General features: G+C 39.5%; 1 pseudogene; it reads right to left on the reverse strand.

Moving 5' to 3' along the window:
• Nucleotides 1-13,001: 13,001 nt before the first annotated feature.
• LOC134946932 (5S ribosomal RNA) lies at nt 13,002-13,120 on the reverse strand (annotated as a pseudogene).
• Nucleotides 13,121-24,146: the final 11,026 nt, after the last annotated feature.

Consider the following 24,146-nt stretch of genomic DNA (forward strand, 5'->3'; position numbering starts at 1 on the left):
GGGAAACAGAGAAAAATGGTGAAAGAAACAGGCCATGAAATTAATTTGCAATCCTTATCATAACTCTGTCTCTACAGATGGATCATAAATCAAATCTGCTTCTGTAACAATGTCCTCGCTCCTTAGACTCATTAAATTTGTGCTGTGCTTGCACAGCTTCAGAATTCGAACATACCTGAATATCAGACCAATAATTATGACGACACCCAGGATACAAAGGAGAAACTTTCCTATACTTGCAATTACATTCTGCGCCCATTCTCCTAATCCAGAAAACCATTTGAGTGGGTTCAACCATGAGGCCCAGCCGGTCAATTCATTACCCACAGCCATCAAGGTTAGGTTGTGTTTCCTCCTGAACTCCCACTTCAACTGCAAGATCTCATCCATCTTCTGATCGATGATCTCCGTTGGGTCGTCAGTGCTATTCGTAATATACATACAGCACTTCACACCATATTGAGTTGCTAGAGTAACACAGTACCCACCTGTCACAGCCGTAACATAATTAAGGATCATTCTGTGCTGGACCAGCTCCTTCTTGTAGGCTTGTAACTCCCTGCCCGTATACCTGAAGGTGTCATCATACATCTCAGTGATATTATCTATCAAGTTTGCTAGCGCATGGATATACCTATAATTTATAGTTCCTCTGGCAGTACAGGTGATGTCTAATGTGAGAAGAACTTGAATCCTGGTGGATTTGTGGATTAAATCAGAGGCTGCGTGCTCTGCCCTATCTATGAGGTGTCTCTTGATGATGTGTTCATAATGGGTATGAGTATAAGGAGTCTGAGCGTGGTGGTGAATGTCTTTCATTTTGTCGTGTGCTATGGTCATGACCTCTGGTAGTACTCTCCCAAAATAGCACAACCCTTCAGAGCTCGGAGTAAGCCACTTATACGCTTTCCTACCACATATGAAATAAGCATCATCTGGGAGAACATAAGGGACAAAATGCAACAACACCATATCACATATCTTCCTTATAAAGAAACCAATCCCTAGTTCTCTAATTTGCTCCGTACAAGTATCGGGATGGATGATATGGGCACAATACCCCTGCGATACTTTCCCAACCCACATAGTTTTGATCCCACGTGTATAACTGTACCAAAAGTACTTCCCACTGGTGGCTATCTTGCATACAAGTTCGGAGTCAATAGGTATTTTATCAGATCATTGTCTGGTTATTCCACATCACTTCCCAATTTCCTGGTTTTCAGAAATTGGAAACATTAAAACACAACAGTGACCTATCTACGTGGTACTGGTGGAGCTTCAAGCTAGGGGGCCTAGATATATTGAATTTCTTGTCCACCGGTCTCCCACCCCGTAATTCGAGTACCTCATCTATTGTTAAAGGGTTTGGCACTAATCCTGACTTACTCTGTCCTTGAGGTACCTGTGAGCACATTCAACATTCTGTTTGGTTAAAAACCGTACCCATTAATGAGTGGTAATCACTCAACGGATGTCGGCCAATGTCGATATTACTGTTTGACTGACATCTCTGGATGCACCCATCTTCGACTATGTTCTCGCAATGCCTACATATACAATATTCATCAGACAATAACCCTTCACATTGCCTCTGAGCTCCGTGACTACCAGATCGTTACTGATACCAGCCTTTACTAGAGTGATGTGCTGCTCCTGGGATCCTACAAATCCATACTCGCCATCAAAACCCATTCCAGATCCTTGCTCGACGTCTCTGGGACCCTCACAAAAACAGATTGTCCTGATCAAAGTCACCAGAAAAACCTGAAACACAGTCTCTTGAGATAGATCCATTTCGTTAAGGAGCAAAAAGAAAAGTAAGAAGGGAAATAAATAGAAAAATGCAGTGGGGGAGGTGAAAAAAAAGAAAAATGGTACGACAACCGTCTTTGATTTTGTTGTTCTCCGCACTCAGGTGCCGTTCAACAGTCCTGCCTCTCAGCTTTCCCGGAACAAATTCTCTAGTGATACGAGGTTCTCTTCACCTTGCTCTTTGTCATGAGTTTTCTCTGGGTCAGCAACCTTCTTGCAGTGGGGCGAGTGGACCCAAGTCTCTCTCTCGGCAACCTTTAGTGCTGTCGTGCTGGTCAACAAAACTTGATACGGTCCTTCCCACCTGTCTACGAGGCAACCTGAGTGTAAAAAAATTTGAATAATCACATAATCCCCAGGCTCAATGTCATGACAATTAATGCTTGGTAGGTCAGGAATCGCCAGTTTTAGATTCCTTTGTTGATTTCTCAGTTGTTGGCTCATCCTAACCAAATATTGCACAGTTATTTTGTTATTGCACTTCAAATCATCCTGGGGGTCTATCATTACATGGGGTTGTCGACCAAAAAGAAATTTGAAGGGTGATAAGTTAAGCGGTGACCTGGGAGTGGTTCTGATGCTATTCAACACTAATAGAAAGGCCTCTGGCCACAACAATCCAGTTTCAGCCATCACTTTGCTCAGCTTATTCTTAATAGTGCTGCTCATTCTCTCCACCTCCGCATTTGCCTGTGGAAGGTATGGAGTATGTAGCTTGCTATTAATACCCATCAGTTTGACAATGACCTGAAAGACTTCACCTGTAAAATGGGTACCCCTATCACTTTAATTCACTCTAGGGATACCATATCTACACACAAATTCCTGCACGATTTTCTTTGCAGTGAACACAGCAGTATTTGTGGCAGCGGGGAATGCTTACACCCAGTTTGAAAACACATCAGTACATACTAACACATATTTTAAATTCCTACAGAGTGTTAACTGTATGAAGTCGATTTGTATTACCTGAAAAGGTCCATCTGTAGGAGGGATATGGGATGGCTCCGTTGGTATTGCCTTACCAATATTCTTCCTCAAGCAAGACGTGTCATTGCTTTCTTACCTGCATGAGAAGAGAACCCTGGTGCACTCCAGTAGGTTCTTACCAGTTTGCACATACCTTCCTTACCTAGATGAGTCAGACTATGTGCTGCCTCAGCTAGACTTGGGAGATATGCTCTGGGGGCTACTGTCTTACTGTGTCCATCTGTCCAAAGTCCCGAGGACTCCTGACCATATCCCTTCACCTTCCAGACTGCCTTTTCCTGTAGGGAACACAAATTTTGCATTTCAATTAACTGTTGCATGTTAACTGTGTTAAATGTCACCAGTGGTGTGATGTTAGTTCGTATGGTAGTGCTTGCTGCTGATTTTGCAGCTTCGTCTGCCCGGCTGTTACCAAGTGAAATTGGGTCTTGGTTGTAAGTGTGTGCTTTACACTTGATAACAGCCGCTCTGTCTGGTTCCTGTATTGCTGTCAAAAGCCTTTTGATGTAAGACGCATGCGCTACTGGTGTGCCAGCTGCCGTCATGAAATTTCTGAGGTGCCACAGGGCCCCAAAATCATGCACCACTCCTAAGGCGTACCTAGAATCCGTGTATATATTAGCTGACTTACCCTTTGCCAACTCACATGCATTGGTCAGTGCTACCAGCTCAGTGACTTGTGCTGAGTGTGGTGGGCCAAGGGGTTCAGCTTCTATAATACCTTCGTCATCTTCAACTGCGTATCCGGTGCACAGGCCTCCTGATTCTGTCTGTCTGTGGCAACTACCGTCAGTGTAGAAGTTAAAGTCTACTACTTCCAGTGGGTTGTCACTGATGTCATGTCTCGCAGTGAAAGTTTGGTTCAGGTATTCCATACAATCATGCGTATCAGTGTCTTCACTAAATCCTCCTTCACCATCATTCTCATCCTCCACTCTTTGTGCATGACAAGGCACACTTGGCAAGTAAGTTGCAGGATTTAGTGAGCTGCACCTCTTAATGGTGATGTTTACAGGGGCCATCAGTGATAGTTCCCACCTTGTAAACTGAGCAGATGAGACATGTCTGGTTTGGGCAGAGTTTAGCAAGGCTGATACTGCATGAGATGTATGGATGGTCAAGTCGTGTCCTAACACTACGTCCTCGCTTTTACTTACCAGGAGAGCTATGGCTGCAATGCTTAGCAAGCAAGGGCGGAGAGACCATGCTACAGTGTCCAACTGTGCACTGTAATAGGCTACCGGTCTGCTGGCATCACCATGTTTCTGTGTTAAGACTCCTGACGCGCACCCAGCGCTTTCAGTACCATACAATTCAAAGGGCTTCTCATAATCTGGCATACCCAATGCTGGTGCTTGCAACAAGCACTGTTTTAGTCTCTCAAGTGCCAGTTTGGACTCATCTGTGTGAGAGACCCGTTCTGGTTTATTTGAGGAGACCATTTCTTGCAGCGGTAGTGCCAGTATAGAGAACCCTGGAATCCAGTTCCGACAGTACCCACACATTCCAAGGAAAGTGCAGATCTGTTGCTGAGTTTGTGGCAGAGTCATGTCGTGGATGGCCTGTATTCGGTCAGTGGTCAGGTGCCTAAGTCCCTGCGTCAAGCAATGCCCCAAGTATTTAACTTTAGTCCGACATAACTGCAACTTATCCTTTGAAACCTTGTGTCCTGTTTGGGAGAGATGAAACAGAAGCTGTTTAGTGTATGTCAAGGATTACTCGAATGAGTCGGAGCACAACAGCAAGTCATCAACATACTGTATAAGCACTGACTCACTCCCAGGTTGAAAAGATTGCAAACAGTCATGTAAGGCCTGGGAGAAAATACTTGGGCTGTCAATGAAACCTTGGGGGAGATGAGTCCAGGTGTACTGTACTCCCCTGTAGGTGAAGGCAAAGAGGTATTGGCTGTCATGGTGGAGAGGGACAGAAAAGATAGCAGAGCAGAGATCAATGACAGTGAATAATTTTGAGGTTGAGGGAATCTGCATTAGGATGACAGCTGGATTGGGCAAAACGGGGAATTGACTCTGAACTATCTTGTTTATCCCCCTTAGATCCTGCACTAGCCTGTAACCCCTCCCCCCACTCTTTTTCACAGGGAAGATGGGGCTATTGGCTTTGCTGGACGTCCTGACTAGGATGCCCTGCTGTAGCAACCATTCTATGACGGGGTACACTCCTAATTCTACCTCTGGCTTCAGAGGATACTGGGGAATTTTTGGAGCTATCCTGCCAACTTTTACTTGTACTGCTACTGGGGCTACATTTGCCATCAATCCAGTGTCCTGTCCATCTTTGGTCCAAAGGGAACCCGGTATTTGCGAGATAATTTCCTCTACCTTTGATGGACACGTGTCTATAACAGTAGAGTGCAGCATTAGCCTTTGAGGGGTGTCTAATATATCTTGCACCTCCTGTGCATGGTTCTCATGTATATCTAAGAATACACCCTCAGGGGTACAGTATATGACACACCGCATTTTACACAACAGAAAGGGTTCTCCACTGTTAGAAAGGGTTCTTCACTGTTAGGGCAATCAGGATGTGGAATTCCCTGCCAGGGAAGGTGGTAATGGCGGACTCTGTAATTGGATTTAAAAAAGGATTGGATACATTTCTGAATGAAAAAGCTATCCAAGGTTATAATACTTAAAATATCAACATGATTAATCTGGGGTAATATGAGATATAGTAGCTAACTAGTCATAAAACATTATTTAGCAAGTATGTAGAATCATCACAACTTAAAACAGGTTGAACACGATGGGCAATTTGCCTCTATTCAACCTCAAATACTATGTTACTATGTTACTAGAGCTCTACCAAGTAGATTAGTTGGAGCCGATGCAGCCAGCAGAAAGGAATGTTTGGTTTGCAAGGGCCCTATCGTAACCTCTGCAGGTCTACTCAAAGGGTATTGCTGCACCTTTCCTGTTACTCCCATTGCCGAAATCATTTTTCCCGTGCTCGTTACACCTGTGGTGGAGTTTAACACTGATCTGGCCGCCCCTGTATCTATACGAAAAGGTAATGATACACCAGCTAAATCAACCATGACCTCAGGTTCACTACCAAGGCCAGCAATCAATTTCACTGGCTGCAAACTACAGGTGTGGCCTAACCTCTATTGTGTAGTGGGACCCTCCCGCCGGGCATTGGCAGCTACCATATGTGCAGGGGATAACTGTGAGTTTTCGGGGGCCTGCCAGTCCCTCCTGGGTGGGTACCTCCTTGTTTCCCCTCTATGCAGCTCATAATCTCTTCTATGTGTTCCCTGTTCCCAACTGTGTGTCTGGTAATGTGGTTCGTATTCATGTCTAGGTGGTCTATATACGTTATGTGTCCTGTTACTTCTACACTCCTTTGCAACGTGCCCTTACCTCCTGCAATTAAAACATGTTACCGTCCTTTTCCAATTGTCTGGGGTCTGGGGTTTAGACTTATGGGACTTTCCTGTAAGAGCCTGTATACTTACCATCATCAGCTTATCCCCTTGTGACTCCCTGTGCTTACTGATGTTGCAATCATGCTCAATGGCGGACTCTCTTAGCGCAGCCACCGAGATACCTCTCCAATTTGGCAGAGAGGTTTGCACCCTTGTCCTCAGTGCCTCCTTTAATCCATTCATTAGCACAGAGACAGCTACCTCCCTGTGGTTGGCATTCTCCTTAATATCCTCTATCCCAGTGCATCTAGCCATTTTCTGCAGTGCTCTATAGAAATACTCGGATGCTATTTCACTGTACTTCTGTCTTATGGAGACAATTTTGTTCCATTTCACAACAGTGGGGAAATACACTCCTAATTGCAGGCTGATTTGCTTTACATTCTCCTGGTTGTACTCATCAGTGAGAGGCACTTCTACATCTAATTCACAATCACTTACACATTTTGGGATGTCAATGTTTGAGGGTAAACTCGCTCGTAGCACTGTTCGCCAATCTTTATTTGTGGGCTCATGGGCATTGCCCAATTCTTTAATGAATTTCTGGCATCCAACTAGATCTTTTCTGGGATCGGGGAATTCTGACATAATTGATCTCAGTTCTGATCGGGACCAAGGACAATGCATTGCAATGTTCCTAATGGGAGTTACTCCCTGACTATCAGTTCTCCCGTTGGGCACTGCAATCACCCTGACTGGATTTAATTCAACCACATCATTTTTGTTTGATTCTATAATACAGGGAGCTATTGTCTGGGGGGCATCGCTACTACTCTTGGTGGTTGAGCCATGCCCACCCGAGTATCCTGTATGGTGGCTGCTAAAGAGAGTGCCGATATCATGCTAGGCTCATAATCCTCCTCACTACCTTGGAGAAAATTCAAACCAGGATACAACTGGCATGGGTTAGGGTTAACACATTGATTAATCATTTTGCTATCCTTTATCGATGCACCATTGGTTGTAGCCAATTTCTCCCCATCAACATATGGCGGTGGTGGTGCGCTCTCAATCGCTTTCCCGCTAGGTTTAGAAGTTGCTGTGCGAGCCAGTTCCCTTTGCACCTCCCCCTCCTGTTGCCACAGATTTAAACAGTCAGTATGTCTGATCCTCTGTTTTCAAGATTTGATCAGGCATATTCTAATTCTTATGCTCTGTAATACCTCTGATTCAAAGCTACCCACCCTAGGGAATGATGCCCTATCTTCAGCAGTCATATGTACCCATTCATCACAATAAGCCTCCGCGTGTGAACCATATTTCCCACACATTATAACCCGAGCTGACCCTCTTGGCTGTAGATCTCCAGCCTGAACCCTGGCTGCTGTATGTCTCTCACTTGAGCAACTGAGCCATTTTGGGTCCTCTACCACAAACACCAAAATACACAATGCAAGCAGATGGTGAAAGTTCTCTGAGCGCTCTTCACTCGCTGTCGCCCACCATGGCCAGTACTACGATACACTGTCGATAGTGGATCGCGATGTACCCAACTTCGGACTCCTATCAGACCTTACAGCACCGCAATTTCTTTCGGTGGAGGTTCTGTTGGAATATTTTCCTAAGAGAGGCAGCGAAAAATTCCTTTTTGGTATCTTTCCACTGGAATTTTTGTAGGGTGAAAAATAGAAAACTTCAGTAACTATTGCTCACCCTTTCCAATGGACTTCCACCTGGGAGATTTCCTGACGTAATCAGCTAAAACCCCTTGTTTACATAATCACGTCTGCGTATGCTTTTCCACAGCGCATTTGACACAATAGTATCATGTTGTGCTGTGTAGAACACACAGATGTGCGGTTCAATCGCACGGCCTATAGATACTTGTTATCTATATGCTGTACGATTGCTGGAGTCGAATTTCACAAGCTGTGCTCCTCAGCCGGAGCGTAACAAAAAACCTTTACTTCAATTCACAATTCTATCACAATTCCCAATTCCCTAACACGCTCCTGTGCAAGTCTCCTCACGACTTGCGTGTTTCTCTATTTCTGTATTCACGTAAGGTAGCGGGCCTTACGCTGCCGGGCCTCTACTAACCCAGTGTTTCCACAACAATTCGATTCTTCTGGGTTCAAGACAATCACTCCTACTTTCACTCACTCAGATACAGAGTGTTTTTCTTTTCTGTACAGAAACTATCACTCCCTTTGATTAGTTACTTTACCCCAGACGTAGTACAGTTTAAACAAAATATTATATTAATCTGCTTTTGAAATCGGATAGTTATGCGCTATTGTATTAAATGTAATCCCACCTTAAATTGAACTATCGTGTGGTTATACTTTGCACCGCAACAACTGTGCATTCGCAATTCAATAAACCACACTATCTCGATTAAACTGAGCAATAAAACTACTATCGCTCACTAACACAACCCACACTTATTCCGTATAAACCTAAATGATTAGGTCAGAACTGCGTTTCATGTTTTACAATTACACCCTTAATACACTATTTCAAATATATATATATATATACAACACCAGTCAGGCGGCACTCACGGCGAAGAATAAAGAAGCAGATGCCTTGCAGAGATTATCAAAGGCACCTGCTATATATAGCAAAAAAATGTATCCGATTTCACACAGATCTAAAATGACTGTTAACCTATGGCAACAATATGTGAGAGAGTATGCAAATCTGTACACTGTGTCCTTCGGGATACACCAGCACCTCTTTAGACTAGACAGAACAGACGTGATCTAACAGCACAAACTGGTTTTAACACAATGCAAGGTTATGTAGCATGTGTCTCCACCCTTTGCTGAAAGATCAAAGTCTGTTATGGCCTGTAAGTCTGTGAGTGTGTGATGAACCGGAGGAGCCCCCAATTGTTAAAGCTGATTAACTTATAGGAAGAAAAGCAATACCTTAAATATATATCTGATCAGGCCGCTAAGCGTGTGTGAAACCACTAACAGATGCGTACAAGTTGTGTAAGCATGCCATCACGCTGTAAGCATGGTGTAGCTACACGTGAGGCAGAATACACTTTATAACCCCTAGCAGGAAAGGAACACTACACCAATTGTATTTAAAATGTTGGGATCTGACTCACCAACAGTTATTTACTAAAAAGGGGTTACAACAATAATTACAATCATATAAGAGAAAAGGGCTACAATCAATGGATACATACGTTTCTTTTGCCTGCAACACCCGGTTCTGGTCCTCAGTCAATCTGGGTAGATGACCTTCAGAGAATGTGACTGACTGGCCAGGAGGCTTGGCTTTTATACAATATTCCAAAGCATGAAACAATAGAAACTGTATGCTCTTCTTCCATTGGTTTGGGGGTGGGACATATCCTGTGCACTGGGGATCATTGGTCAGCTCAAGAGGTGGGCGATGGCTAAGTCTTGAGATGTGATTACTGTTGTTTACATCTGAGTTCCCACCCCAAGACCAGTTAAACCCACCACATTAATCATACATAAATCCGGTATTACTAATAACTTATTGCTGCAATATGCGACAATATCCTCATACCCACTGGATTACTGCTTATGTGACCCTGAACAATATGATCCCACACATGATATGTTTATCCATTTCCATCCTTGAGATATACATATATATACATATATATATATACATACACATACATATATATATATATATATATACATACATACATACATACATATACATACACACATATATACATTCCTGCTATTACAATTTGTTATGAAATAAAATTAAAAAAAAAAATATATATATATATATATATATATATATATTTCCATGAGTTTAGACTATAAATGTTATACCTCTGATATCTAAATGTCTGGTATGTAATTTGTCAGCTATTTAGTGATTTGTACAAGCAAGGCTTGTGTTTTGTGTAGGATATTGTCTTCTTGTTTGTCCTGGCTTCTAGTAAAACAATAACAGTCCAGTATCTGTTGTCTTAATGTAAAACAATGGGGGCAACCAAAGGTATTTACCTTCCTCATAGAGTCAGGGTCCATGTTCCATGATTACAAAGCTTTGCGTAAACATGACAGTCTGATACATTCAAGGCACTGTTTGTGATTGAGTTTCTGGAAGAATCACCTTTCTATGCGTATGAGTGGTTTGATTAATTTGTGTGTGCACAGTAACTTGCTATTGAAGAATGTACAGACGGTGTGTGAGTTATGCACTATATGGATCAAATATTGAATATAGCTTTTGTGGCTTTTCTATGCGAATGCGTATGTTACTGTATTTACTCATACCACATGCTAATATGCAGGGCTTCACGAGCCAATGTACGCAGCGTCCGGGTTTGTGCATGCACGGCTGGTACTCAACCGCACAGAGGCCACTCTGAATGCACGTGATACATGTGACTATAATATTTTCGACTTTGACACACCTATCCTCAGCTTTTTAAGATTATGCATGTTCAAAATAGTTTATTTTCTGCTAAAACAGAGACTTCAGTGTTAAAAGTAGATGAGATGTTTTCATAAGAATGACAGAATATCACCATATATTGATTACCATTTAAACCTATCTACTGTATTATGCTTTGTACAGTATACTTTAGCAGCATAAGAGCTAGTAAGCCCAGATTCTTGAATAAGTAACTTTGACTGATGCACCTAGCTGCATCAATCAATCAATCACAGAATTGTTTGATCTTATGGAACCTGGGTTGATAGGGGATTCCCTCTTACTATCAGTTATTGCCTGTTACTGACTCCACCCACTGTACAGTAGGTGGTAACTCACTGCAACCACAACATTCCTACGATCAATATACATGTTCATTTTATATTTCTGAATAGCTGGGGGTGTGCTCTGCGCTCCCTATGTTTACTTGTGTATTTGAGTATCCGAGCTGCCCAGGTTAGAATAGGAAACTCTTTTTGGTTGTTTCCTTGTTTTACAATATCTAGGGGAAGGGACCAACCTTTGGCGCTACTGGTTAATACTCAGAAATGGTGGTTTATTAAAGTATAAATAAAATGCAGTTTTCTTCAAAAAAAATTTTTTGTTAAATTATTACAATTTTTTTTAAAATGATTAATAATGAGAAAAATACAGTGAAATTCTGTTGTCAAATTGAGGTATATATATTATGCACAGTGTATATATGGGTGTAGTAGATATTAAAGAAGGCAATGGGATGTGTCTAAATATGAACTTGTTTATTATACTAATAATTCTTTAAGAACGACAATTTAAAACTTTTTGCTTGAGCGCGCTCTTTGTGTTATTATCACTAACATGCAGTGAAAAATAAAAATGAAATAGAATAAAACTAAAATAAATTTGCAATAAACATGCAATAAACAAATAACACTTTGTATACGATTCTAAAAAGTAATGGAGACTGGTCTCCTGCTCTTTAAGGTAATGGTGGCTTGTTATGTATAAGTTCCGGCAGGGCAGACTATGTCCGCAAAAGGTCCATTTTTTATTGAGTTCCTGGTGATCCGTAATTCCAGGGTAGAGTAATAAAAGTACTTCGTTTTCAGGTGAAAAAAGTTTTTATGGATCGCTTACGTGCCTTCACCCTGTTCAGGGCTGGGGGATCCGTGTGTGTCCTTCGGTGCTGCAGGTGTCTTTCTCCATAGCCGCGGTTTGTTACAGGCGCCTGTAACCCCGGTTCTCTTGGTGTTTCCTCGCCGGCGTCTTCCAGGAGGTCGGGATCTCCGGGTTTCGGGTGAAAGAAGGGGGCGTTGCCAACGCGTTTCACTCGGCCAATGGTGCTGTGCTTCTTCAGGGACAGTGTGGTGACGTGTGCCTCGGGCTCTCTTAAGTAGTATTGAATTTGCTGTGATTGGTCCGTGGTGGTTTCTTTTTAATTAGAGCAAATATCATTTTTTAAAAACGGCTGTTTGTTTAAAGTTCTATCTTCAGTTTGGTTAGCAATGGTAATAGTCTATTTCTATCTTCATCTTTTCATATATAATGCTTTGTTAAATAAAAAAACAGAATAAAGAGGGAAGAGCAGGTTTTTGATACATTCTATTTTTCTGAAACATAGTGTCTAATAAGCCTTTGTGTGGAGTTGCTATTTTCTACCTTCCACAGAGGAGTTTGTAATCAGAATGTGCTTGCTATTTGAACGGCTGTTGTATATAAGGAAAAGGGGGAAAGAAGATGATGAAGAAAAGATGATTAAAATAAAAATAATAATAATGATAAATATAAAATAAACTAGAAAAAGATAGATAAATGATATTTTATACAGCTAAGAGAAATATAAATAGATAGATAAATGCTATTTAATTTATTTTCTAATTAGATGTTTCAATGGACAGTGCAGTAATATCATAGAGAATAGTTTATAATATTGGTATTTATAGCAAGACAGGTTCTCGATACATTCTATTTTTTGAAACATTGTGTCTAGTAAGCCCTTGTGTGGAGTTGTTATTTTTACTCTCCACAGAGGTATTTGTGATAGAATATACTTGCTGTTTGGACAGTTGTTGTGGATATGGAGAAGGATGTTTAGAGATGATGAAAATGTGATTAATTTACGTGCAGATAAAAATGTAGATAAGTAGATAGACGAATGATAATTTGTTTATTTAGATGTTTCGTGGAGCAGTGCAGTGATATTTATTCATCCTGTAGAGAATAGTTAGTAATTTGTTTTTGGTGTGTAGCTTGGTTTTTTATTTTCATGTGGTTCATAATTCTTCTTGGTTTAGTCCTGGATGTTTTTCCTGGTTGATTAGTCCTTATTCCATTTGTGTCCCAAAAAAGGTTGCCCCATATTATCACCGGGGTATTGCTGCATGTGATATTACTGCACCTAGGGTTCATAAATGGTCTCCCATTTTATTACTTGCTAGGCCCAACCCTCTTAACTTCCAAGTTCGGGATGGGATCGGGTGGTTTGTGGATGGTATGGCAGTATTGATTTGCATGTTTGCAGCCCCGGTGGTGTGGGTAGATCCTGTTGGGCATTTTTGTGGGGTTGGTTAATCTCCCAGGAAGCTGCTGAGTTCAAAGTCAATGTTTAGGCCCTTTGGTGCTAGGGTTTGCATATTGTATATCCACTTTGTTTCCTCTCTGGACATAGTTCTGATGTAGTCTCCACCCCGCCAGGGTATTTTGACTTTCTTAATTGCTATAAATTTCAAGAGGCTTCCATCATGTTTATGATTCCTTTTGAAATGGTCTGAAACGCTGTGTGTCTCTACTTCGTTATCAATATTCCTTAGATGTTCGTTTATCCTTGTTTTGAGGCTTCTTGTAGTTCGTCCTATATATTGTAGGTTGCATGGACAGGTTAGGAGATAGATTACTCCTGTTGTGTCGCAGGTCATCTTTTCTTTTATCTTGAAAGTTTCTTTAGTTTCGTTGGATATGAAGTTGTTTACTGGTTTGGTGCTTCTCTGTTTGCATGTTTTGCATGCTTTACATCTCGTGCAGTGATAGAATCCTGGTGTGGTATCATTTATCCAAGTTCTTTCTGTTTCCTTTTTGTCTTCAGGTAGAAAGCTAGAGACTAATTCTTGTTTTATGTTTGGTGCTTTTCTGTAAATTATCCTTGGTCGATCTTGTATGTACTCTTTGATTTCCTCGTCACGTCTGAGTAGAGGCCAGTTCTTGTTGATTATTCTTTCAAAGTGTCTGTGCTGACTGTTGTAGTTGGTAATGAATGTCACTTCTTTTGGTTCCTGATTGCTTTTCTCTTTGTATTTTAGAAGGTCTTCTCTTTTTGTTTCTTTTGCTGCTTCTATGGCTTTGTAAATGGTATCTTTGTCATAGTTTCTATCAAGAAATTTTTCTTCTAATGTCAAAGTTTGTTCCTCAAAGGTGATGTTTTTTGAACAATTCCTCTTGAATCTTTTGAATTGTCCCCCAGGTATTCCTCTCAGCCAGTTCTTATGATGGTTGCTGGTTGCTGGTATGTAATTGCTGCAGTCTACGGACTTGATGTAGGTTTTTGTCTGTATCATTCTGTTTTCAATGTAGATTGTTAGGTCCAAAATATTGATTGTTTCGTAACTGTGTGTTTCTGTAAATTCCAAATTTAGATTGTTGTGGTTAATATACTTTGTGAATTCCATGAGTTTGTTGAGTGGTCCTGTCCAGATGACTATGATATCATCGATATAGCGTTTCCAAAGTGCTATGTGTTCTGATAGGCTATTGTTTTTCCAAATGTAGTCTTCCTCCCACTGCGCCATATGGAACACATAGCACTTTGGAAACGCTATATCGATGATATCATAGTCATCTGGACAGGACCACTCAACAAATTCACAAAGTATATAAACCACAACAATCTAAATTTGGAATTTACAGAAACACACAGTTACGAAACAATCAATTTTTTAGACCTAACAATCTACATTGAAAACAGAATGATACAGACAAAAACCTACATCAAGTCCGTAGACTGCAACAATTACATACCAGCAACCAGCAACCATCATAAGAACTGGCTGAGAGGAATACCTGGGGGACAATTCAAAAGATTCAAGAGGAATTGTTCAAAAAACATCACCTTTGAGGAACAAACTTTGACATTAGAAGAAAATTTTTTCGATAGAAACTATGACAAAGATACCGTTTACAAAGCCATAGAAGCAGCAAAAGAAACAAAAAGAGAAGACCTTCTAAAATACAAAGAGAAAAGCAATCAGGAACCAAAAGAAGTGACATTCATTACCAACTACAACAGTCAGCACAGACACTTTGAAAGAATAATCAACAAGAACTGGCCTCTGCTCAGACGTGACGAGGAAATCAAAGAGTACATAGAAGATCGACCAAGGATAATTTACAGAAAAGCACCAAACATAAAACAAGAATTAGTCTCTAGCTTTCTACCTGAAGACAAAAAGGAAAAAGAAAGAACTTGGATAAATGATACCACACCAGGATTCTATCACTGCACGAGATGTAAAACATGCAAACAGAGAAGCACCAAACCAGTAAACAACTTCATATCCAACAAAACTAAAGAAACTTTCAAGATAAAAGAAAAGATGACCTGCGACACAACAGGAGTAATCTATCTCCTAACCTGTCCATGCAACCTACAATATATAGGACGAACTACAAGAAGCCTCAAAACAAGGATAAACGAACATCTAAGGAATATTGATAACGAAGTAGAGACACACAGCATTTCAGACCATTTCAAAAGGAATCATAAACATGATGGAAGCCTCTTGAAATTTATAGCAATTAAGAAAGTCAAAATACCCTGGCGGGGTGGAGACTACATCAGAACTATGTCCAGAGAGGAAACAAAGTGGATATACAATATGCAAACCCTAGCACCAAAGGGCCTAAACATTGACTTTGAACTCAGCAGCTTCCTGGGAGATTAACCAATGCCACAAAAATGCCCAACAGGATCTACCCACACCACCGAGGCTGCAAACATGCGAATCAATACTGCCATACCATCCACAAACCACCCGATCCCATCCCGAACTTGGAAGTTAAGAGGGTTGGGCCTAGCAAGTAATAAAATGGGAGATCATTTATGTACCCTAGGTGCAGTAATATCACATGCAGCAATACCCCGGTGATAATATGGGGCAACCTTTTTGGGACACAAGTGGAATAAGGACTAATCAACCAGGAAAAACATCCAGGACTAAACCAAGAAGAATTATGCACCACATGAAAATAAAAAACCAAGCTACACACCAAAAACAAATTACTAACTATTCTCTACAGGATGAATAAATATCACTGCACTGCTCCACGAAACATCTAAATAAACAAATTATCATTCGTCTATCTACTTATCTACATTTTTATCTGCACGTAAATTAATCACATTTTCATCATCTCTAAACATCCTTCTCCATATCCACAACAACTGTCCAAACAGCAAGTATATTCTATCACAAATACCTCTGTGGAGAGAAAAAATAACAACTCCACACAAGGGCTTACTAGACACAATGTTTCAAAAAATAGAATGTATCGAGAACCTGTCTTGCTATAAATACCAATATTATAAACTATTCTCTATAATATTACTGCACTGTCCATTGAAACATCTAATTAGAAAATAAATTAAATAGCATTTATCTATCTATTTATATTTCTCTTAGCTGTATAAAATATCATTTATCTATCTTTTTCTAGTTTATTTTATATTTATCATTATTATTATTTTTATTTTAATCATCTTTTCTTCATCATCTTCTTTCCCCCTTTTCCTTATATACAACAGCCGTTCAAATAGCAAGCACATTCTGATTACAAACTCCTCTGTAGAAGGTAGAAAATAGCAACTCCACACAAAGGCTTATTAGACACTATGTTTCAGAAAAATAGAATGTATCAAAAACCTGCTCTTCCCTCTTTATTCCGTTTTTTGATTTAACAAAGCATTATATATGAAAAGATGAAGATAGAAATAGACTATTACCATTGCTAACCAAACTGAAGATAGAACTTTAAACAAACAGCCGTTTTAAAAAAATGATATTTGCTCTAATTAAAAAGAAACCACCACGGACCAATCACAGCAAATTCAATACTACTTAAGAGAGCCCGAGGCACACGTCACCACACTGTCCCTGACGAAGCACGGCACCATTGGCCGAGTGAAACGCGTTGGACCATGACCCCTTCTTTCACCCGAAACTCGGAGATCCCGACCTCCTGGAAGACGCCGGCGAGGAAACACCAAGAGAACCGGGGTTACAGGCGCCTGTAACAAACCGCGGCTACGGAGAAAGACACCTGCAGCACCGAAGAACACACACGGATCCCCCAGCCCTGAACAGGGTGAAGGCACGTAAGTGATCCATAAAAACTTTTTTTCACCTGAAAACGAAGTACTTTTATTACTCTACCCTGGAATTACGGATCACCAGGAACTCAGTAAAAAACGGACCTTTTTGCGGACATAGTCTGCCCTGCCGGAACTTATACATAACAAGCCACCATTACCTTAAAGAGCAGGAGACCGGTCTCCATTACTTTTTAGAATCGTATACAAAGTGTTATTTGTTTATTGCATGTTTATTGCAAATTTATTTTAGTTTTATTCTATTTCATTTTTATTTTTCACTGCATGTTAGTGATAATAACACAAAGAGCGCGCTCAAGCAAAAAAGTTTTAAATTGTCATTTTTAAAGAATTATTAGTATAATAAACAAGGTCATATTTAGACACATCCCATTGCCTTCTTTAATATCTACTACACCCATATATACACTGTGCATAATATATATACCTCAATTTGACAACAGAATTTCACTGTATTTTTCTCATTATTAATAATTTTAAAAAAATTTGTAATAATTTAACAAAAAATTTTTTTTGAAGAAAACTGCGTTTTATTTATATTTTAATAAACCACCATGTTCATTTTATAACCTTGACACATATATTCCCATAATAAACAATAGGTAGGGTGCAGATGCTGACAGTAATCACACAGAGATGAGTTGAGATACTCATTCTAAATATATACTATTAAATAGCTGGTGCTGAATATCCAGTTGCTATGGTAACTGCTAATACAATTTCTTCCCACATAGAGCATTGGAATAAAGGTGAGAAGGACTCACATCCTTATCATTAGAGAGGGTCTAGAAGTATCTCTTTACAATTAAAAAATATAAAGTAAATATTCTGGAAACAGATTGATTACTTAAAAATAATATGAAGCAGGTACGAATTATAGAGTTATTTAGAGTTTACATGTCTATATAGTAAAGTATCTTTTATATCATAAAGGAGAAATGAATTTATATAAGGAAATAGATTACTGGAAGAAAATTCTAAATAAGTATGACAACCAGCAAAAATAAATATGACAATTCGGCATTATACTGTATATAGTGAAGAAAATAAATATATGTAACTATACATGCATATGCTATTGTATATAACCATATCTGTGGAATGAGTGAGACACTGAAAGAAACTTTGACCAGACAGCCACTAGACTCTCATTGAGTGGCCCCATAACAAAATTGTTGTAAATATGATGGAGAAGGTTATCAAATTACTTCTACTAATGGATGTTTAGAGGGCTGTTGATGCAGCTACAGTAAATTAATCTGCCTTGTTTGGACCATATGAAAATATAGTGTTTAATGTAAACATATAGTGGGTTCTTTTCTACAAAGGTGAAAAGAAATCTCTTAAACAGTCTATATTCCCTTGGCGGTTATCTTTAAAGTTTTTGGCTCTTGGTTAATGATGCTAAATAACTCATCTATTAAGAGATCTTGATTTTTCTTTAGGAAGTCTGTGAATTTAGAGTAGAACATTTTTAAGTCTTATTAATAACATATTTACATGTAATGTAAAGATTCTGAGCACATTAAAATAACCATTTTGGTCTAGATGTTAACCAGCTAAATACTATCCTCTTTTATATTAGATGGAATAATTCTAATAAAACTGGCTACTAAATTGCTCTATAAGCTAAGAGATTATCAGGTATACATAGTTTAAGTAAGGCATTTTGTTGAAAAATTGTATACAGTAGTTTTGGTTTATAATTTGTTTTGTTTGTTGAGAGCATCAATTGAAATTAGATACATAGATTAAGTTATCTTCTGTTACTATAGAGGGTGAATGCATTTTTTTAGGTTATTGAGGACCTCTTGCTTGTAAGGTATGGGTAGTCTATGGCTAGGTTTCTCCAAAGCTTGTTGAAAGCAGTGATGTGCATTAAGGTGAGTCAGGTGAGGCAGAGCCTTTCCTGTCATACTAACATATACGCCAGGGTTTTGACTATATAAATTATATGAAAAATACATAAAATATATTAGAAATATCTTCTTTGTATTATTCTAATAATTGTTATAGTCGAAATTCCTGAGTAAAAACTCTATGACAGGTGAGGCAGCACCTCCCCTGCCTATCTTTTCTGATTAAAACGAACTAAATTTCAAACAGTATACATTGCTTGCTGCACCTGTGTATAATGCACACAAGCACCCTTGGGATCATATATTGTGTGTAAATCTGGCTCTGAAGGTAAATGTCCAGTGCCTCCTGAGCCATTTACCTCACCACATGTCTCTGGTTTAAAGAGTTCTTCTGGTTATTGGAGCTTTCTAAAATGTTCTAGTATTTTTCTGTTTGTATATTAAATTAATCTATGGTAGAGCAGTTTCTTCTCACCCTGAGTTTACAGGGTTTATGAAGTGCACTATGAAAATAAAGGTAATTATTGGAGTCTACATCTTTGAAGAAGTTGGAGGTGATACCTTTATTATCAATAATGTCAAGTGTCACATCCAGGAAGTTGAACAAATGTGCATTATAAGTATGTATAAAGGAAAGGGGATAGTATTCGTATTAAGATACTTAACAAATCCACAATGTCATAGGACCCATCCCAAGTAATAAAAATTCATCAATATAACTTCTTTAGAACAGCTTCACTGCATAAGACCCTCTCGCCACATGGTGGTATTTAAATATACCCAGGTAGAGGTTGGCATATCTAGGGGCAAAACTGGTGCCCATGGCAACCCCCATCATCTGAAGATAAAATGTGTCAGGAAAAAAAATAATTGTGCATCAGAATAAAATAAATGGAATCAATAGTAAACTCTCTATTGTTTGTTGATAAATATTCATATTGTAAGAGATTTTCATGAATCACAGAGATACCTAAATTATGGGGAATGTCTGCATAAAAGGCAGAAACATCTAGTATCAGTAAGTCATATATATTTTTCTTAACTATATTTTGGATAAAATATATTGTATCATGAATATGTGACTTTACTGCTTAAACCATTGGTTGAAGAAAGGTGCAAACAAAAAAATAATAGAATAAAGAGAATTAACATTTGAAGTGATGGGATGCCCAGGGAGTGAATGGAGGGATTTGTGAATTTTGGGAAGGTAGTAAATTATATGAATAGTTGGAAAAATATTAAATAAAAATGGTAAAGCCTCTGATACATAATAATAATAATAATAATAATAATAACAACACAAAGAAGTGTGGTACATTCCCCAAAATCATTCACATTCAGCATCAGAGGCACTCTGTAAGAATGGACCTTCTCTACCAAAATACATTAGATTGAAATGAATACCACCACATCCCAGCAAACATGCGTGAGGAAAATAGCTACATTCAGTAGCTAAGGGAAAATGAGATAACCAAAAATATAAGAATGGCCCAAGACCCATATTGGTTTATGCTCAGATCCACCAGAAACACATGAAAAATGGTCTCATCGTAAGGATAAAACACATCAAAACAACAAAATAGTTATTCAAACCACATGAAAACAATACAATACATGACAGGTTGAGGGATGGACATTAAACATATAAAACAAGACCTGAGGCAAGACATAACCCCCCTGGAGTAAATAAAAAAAAATATCCATGCATTACAACCCTAGAGGAAAAAGATATTCATCAGGGATCCCTGCAGTCTGTTGACAAGCTACAGAGAATAAAAAAAGACAAATTCAGACAGATATAGTGACAGAATGCATTTGAATGCCACCAAGCCAGAGACTGAATCTTTGCATCAGAATGACCCAAGGCTGCTTAGCAGTACCAATCCAAAATTATTATGTAACAAATTCATTTTGTGACAGACCTAAAAAGAATAATAGCACTTTAAGACTTGACAAAACTGACACTGTATGTAATAACTACTGCCTGATATTCGTCCAGCAACCTTTATCCCTCCCTAACTAATCACACTTGTAACAAGGCTTGCACCAACAACACCTGACAAACTTTATTCAAAGAACATTTTGAAAAGAAATCTGATACCCTTTACTAGCCTGGTCAGTCATGGAATGCTATAGCTGACACAAAAACAATATTGTACTGAACCACAACTACAGTAGCTCATGAATTTTAAATGCACCATGGAATGCCATTACAAAACATACTTGAAACATTAAACTCATAACTGGAATAACATAAATAGGATACAGAATCCAAAAAATGTGCAAAAGTAAAATGTCAATAGGATTCCTACGATCAACAGTCAAGAGCAGTGATATGGATCAACATCACAAGGCCTTAGACACTAGGAAGGACCTGGAAGTGTTAGATGGATAGAGATTAGGGACTACTGTAGAAAGAACAAGATCCACCAAGGGAGGTTTAGGAAAGGTCATTCAACCCAACTCAACCTCCTTTATTGTGAGCACCACATGTGGTTGATAAACAGATGATTTTTTTGGCAGCCTTTGAGATAGCAGCACCTATCTGGACTGCAAAGGCTCCACACAAAAGCTAGCTCCAATATATTTGGGGCAATAGTCCATTTCTCTAGTTACCCCATGTCAGCCTGAAGACCTGCCAAACATAAGAAGGGCACAGGTCTCCAACCAGCTCAGCCTGGGATACTAATTCCTTAAACTGAGGCAAGTTGAACCATGACAATGTATCTGCAATAACACTTTCCACCCCAGGAACATCTACAAAATGCTTATAAACAATAAAGCAGCAAAGGACAAGCCTGGATAGCAAATGAAGAAGCAGAAGAGAAGAAAAACTGGCAGTTGATCAACTGCACTGCTTTAAAGTTGTCAAACAAAAAACAATACTGGAATTGTGCATAAGCTCAGTGCTGTCTTAACAGCAGTGTAGGCCCTTGGGCAAATAAATGCACTGGGGCCCCTACCTATCTTCTGGCGGTAGGGATGGGGGTGATATCAGTGGCAGCTTTGATGTACCTTTAACTTTAAAGACTCAGGTTGTAGAGGTAACAGACAGAAGGCTGATTCAATATTAATTTTAGCCAATAATGATCTTGGACCAGAAACCCTCACAAGGTCCAATGGCTGGTCAAAGGATTTATACTGCAACACAATTTAGGGGGTATTGGTTCATTCACAGATGATCCACACAGATTAGAAACTTCTATCAATCTAGAAAAAACATGGTCCAACAAAGGACATAAAGGAAAGGGATCATTCATCCATCACAACTCCACTTCATAGTTTTGCGAGCACCAAATGTGTTTGATAAACAGATGATTTAGATTTTTTGGCAACTCGGAAGAAACAGATCCTAATATTGGTGATCAAATACCATTGCCAAAGCCCAAAACTAAAATTCAGCTTCTTACTTGTGTGGATATAGTGTGGATATAGTTCAAACCAGTGTGATGTCTGGCTGAGACAAATGGTAGATGCAGCTTTACTTAAGCCCACAGCCTCAAACTCAATGATCAAGCCTACCAACTGTTTAAGTTAGAATTCCTCTTCATATGACTGCTAAGAGGAATTTTTGCACTGAACAGGACATTGAATGCTTTAAATGCAGATATTTAATCACATTAAAATACTCTTGAGGGTGTGATTCCAGATAAAACACAGCAAAGATGTAGTAGCCTGCAAGTAAAATTATGGTGGGAGTAATAAGCACCACACCACTTTGCTGACTTAAACTCCTTCTTTCCTTTAGTTGTTAAAGCAAAAACATAATCCTGGCACATATACTCTGAGTAAGGCTCCCAAAGCACTGCAGTGTTATCACATTGGACAACCCCACCCCTAGGGACCGCTGGGGAGTCCCTAACTGGATAAACATGACTTTATAGATCACCTAGAACTTTGCAGATTGCACTGAAAAATTATTTGCAACCTTCTCATACAGCTACAGTACCCTTATCAGACCTGGAGGAGGAGGAGGATAAAGATACAGTTTATCAACTATCCCACTGAGCATGCACAATGGACTCAAACATACATCATCTTCAAACTCACAATTGGACACACCAGGCACATTCACAACAACCACGGGAGGAGCACCTGCAGAAACATCCATAACACATGCAACATTCCCAAAAAACCCTCATGGTTTTATTTCCCTCAGGCCTAAATTCACAGCCTTCATCTGAAATAAGATTAGCTAATGTACAGTACTTAAACATGCTTGTATATTCATTGAGGCATTGTGAACTTTCTAATCTGTCTGGAATAACACTTTACATGATATGGGCATAGTGTACAGTGCACATTTGTGAAGGTTTCCCTTGTTTTAATTAGGGATGAGCGGGTTCGGTTCCTCGGAATCCGAACCCGCCCGAACTTCATGTTTTTTTACACGGGGCCGAGCGACTCGGATCTTCCCGCCTTGCTCGGTTAACCCGAGCGCGCCCGAACGTCATCATCCCGCTGTCGGATTCTCGCGAGGCTCGGATTCTATCGCGAGACTCGGATTCTATATAAGGAGCCGCGAGTCGCCGCCATTTTCACACGTGCATTGAGATCCATAGGGAGAGGACGTGGCTGGCGTCCTCTCCGTTTATAGAGAAGAGAGTGAGACAGTAGAGAGAGACACAGTAGTAATTTTGGGGAGCATTAGGAGGAGTACTAGTTACTTGCTGAAGTGATAGATAGTGTGACTGTATATTATCTGACTTGTGGGGGAGACACTGACAGTGGGGAGCAGTTAGAGTCTGAGAGCAGGACTCAGGAGTACATATAACGTACAGTGCACACTTTTGCTGCCAGAGTGCCACACTGCCATTGTGACCACACTGACCACCAGTATAATATATATTGTGATTGTCTGCTTAGGAGTACTACTTGCAAGTTGCTGATAGTGTGACCAGTGACCTGACCACCAGTCACCACCAGTTTAATATATATATATATATATATATATATAAAATTGTATATAATATATATATAATATTGTATACCACCTACCCGTGTTTTTTTTTTTTCTTTCTTCTTTATACATACTACTATAGTAGCTTACTGTAGCAGTCTGCGGTGCTGCTGAGCTGACAGTGTCCAGCAGGTCCGTCATCAGTCATTACATAATAAATATATCTACCTGTCCGGCTGCAGTACTAGTGTGATATAATATATATTGATTTCATCTCATTATCATCCAGTCTATATTAGCAGCAGACACAGTACGGTAGTCCACGGCTGTAGCTACCTCTGTGTCGGCAGTCGCTCGTCCATCCATAATTGTATACCACCTACCCGTGTTTTT

The sequence above is a fragment of the Pseudophryne corroboree genome, chromosome 1 (genome assembly GCF_028390025.1).
Source record: "Pseudophryne corroboree isolate aPseCor3 chromosome 1, aPseCor3.hap2, whole genome shotgun sequence".
NCBI lineage: Eukaryota > Metazoa > Chordata > Amphibia > Anura > Myobatrachidae > Pseudophryne > Pseudophryne corroboree.